Source organism: Ursus arctos, unplaced genomic scaffold, assembly GCF_023065955.2.
Source record: "Ursus arctos isolate Adak ecotype North America unplaced genomic scaffold, UrsArc2.0 scaffold_15, whole genome shotgun sequence".
In the NCBI taxonomy this organism is placed as follows: domain Eukaryota; kingdom Metazoa; phylum Chordata; class Mammalia; order Carnivora; family Ursidae; genus Ursus; species Ursus arctos.
Window position 1 is genome coordinate 19,888,923 of NW_026622819.1, and position 2,271 is coordinate 19,891,193.

At 36.5% G+C, this 2,271-nt stretch overlaps 1 pseudogene; it reads left to right on the forward strand.

The window, feature by feature from the left end:
- Positions 1-685: 685 nt before the first annotated feature.
- LOC113260741 (GTP-binding protein SAR1a-like) lies at positions 686-1,264 on the forward strand (annotated as a pseudogene).
- Positions 1,265-2,271: the final 1,007 nt, after the last annotated feature.

A 2,271-nucleotide genomic window follows, 5' to 3' on the forward strand; every position in this document is an offset into this window, starting at 1 on the left:
GTTTTTTTTTTAAGCAGCAAAGAGAGACCTGGATAAACAGATCTTTAGCAAAGAAAGAGGAAAGTCCTGCATAGGATGCACAAAGGGAGACATCATCTGATGGAGTAAAGTTAAATCTTTCCAAATTTGAACACATGCAGAACCTTAGTTCTATGTTAGATATTTTTTAAAAGGTATGTAATGTTCAAATTAATTGCATAAGACTATTTTAGTAATTCTCATTTATACTTTTTATATATAAAAATGATGAATGTGTTCAGCAAACATTTGAGATGTTTATTCACTCTTACTACTTAAACAGATGAAAGGAATTGAAAGTTAGTCAACAGAAAAATTATGTCTCCCTGCGTAAAACATCAGTTCTGTAGAAAACAATATCATAGAGGACAGCCATGTTTCAGTTACTGTGTAATAAACAAGATCTCCAAGAAGGCACATTTAATCAAAATTAAGGGAAAAACCATGGGCTAGAGTAACTAACACCAAACAGGGGAAAAGATCTTTGAAACTGAGTGAATGTGGTCTTGGATGGATTATCTGTTCACATGGTTGTCAAGGGAAAGGATGATGGTTAGAAAAATAAGAAAAGAGGAGCAACTGGCAGTCCGGGACGAGGGGGTGCTGCTGGGCTATATGCTGTGAGGGAGGGTCGAAGCTTCCTGCTGCTTGGCCACAGTAAGCATTAATGTCTTTCTTTGAGTGGATCAAGAGTGTGCTCCAGTTCCTAGGACTCTATAAGAAATCTGGAAAACTTGTAATCTTGGGTTTGGACAATGCAGGCAAAACCACTCTTCTACACATACTCAATGATGACTGATTGGGCCAACATGTTTCAACATTAGATCTGACATCAGAAGAGCTGAAAATTGCTAGAATGACTTTTACAACTTTGATCTTGGTAGGCATGAGCAAGCACATCGAGTTTGGAAAACTTATCTCCCAGCAATCAATAGGATTGTCTTTCTGGTGGATTGTGCAGGTCATCCTCACCTCATGGAAACCACACTTGAGCTAAATGCTTTAATGACCAATGAAACAATATCCAATGTGCCAATCCATATCTTGGGTAATAAAATCGACAGAACAGATGCAATCAGTGAGGAAAAGCTCCATGAGATATTGGGCTTCATGGATAGACCACAGGAAAGGAGACTGTGACCCTGAGGGAGCTGAATGCCTGCCCCAAGGAAGTGTTACTTGCAGTGTGCTCAAGAAGCAAGGCTATGACAAAGGCTTCCACCAGCTTTCCCAGTAAATTGATTGATGTTTGGACAGTGAAACAAAAGAGTTTTATTCTAGACTGATCCTAAAAAAAAAAGGAAAAGAAAAAGAAAAAAAGAAACAAGAGGAAAAAATAAGAAAAGAAAGGAAGACTATGAAGAATAAGTTAAAACTATGAGATAATGAAGGAAATAACCTGGGGTTAATAGGTGACAGAGGAATGCTGATGTTATCCTCTGTATTACATCTACAATTTCCAAAGATTTTATTATTGTTATTATTAGGTTTGTTATTATTATTGAAACAGAACTTATGCACACTAGAACTATTTTACAACAGCTTTTTCACTCTCAAGTTCTCTGACTCATTTCTGGTTGATTAATTTTACCTTCTCTTAGATTTTTAGATTTTGTCTGTTTCTGAAAGTATCCATAAAAAAAAGAATTATAGATAGACAGTTATTTTCTTACAGATTATTGGAAATATTTTTTTTGGTCTAACTCCTGGTTACCATGGTTGCTATAGAAAGTTAATTGTCAATTTAATTCTTCCTCCTATAAAAAGTAATCAATCTTCTCTTCCCAAACCCACCTATTTCCATCCCATTAGCTACTGTATTCTGGAGTTTTATTATGATGTGTCTAAGAATGAATTTACTTATATTTATTCTGCTTTGAATTTGCTGGCTCCTTGGAATTATGAGTTTGTGTCTTTCATCAATTCTAGAAAATCCTCAGACATTGTCTCTATATTCTGCCTCCGACCTGCCTCTTGACTTACAGAGTTCCAATTAAATATTTGTTAGACCCTTGCTTTACCCTCTATAAGTCTTTTTTTTTTAAGATTTTTTTATCCATTTGAGAAAGAGAGAGCATGTGAGAGCATGATCACGGGGGAGGGTAGATGGAGAGAGAGAAGCGGAGCAGAGTAGGACCCTGGGATCATGACTTGAGCTGAAGGCAGGCACTTAACCAACTGAGCCACCTAGGCACCCCACCCTCTATAACTCTTAATCAGTTTTCTGTATTTTATGTTTTTATGTTCTTCCAT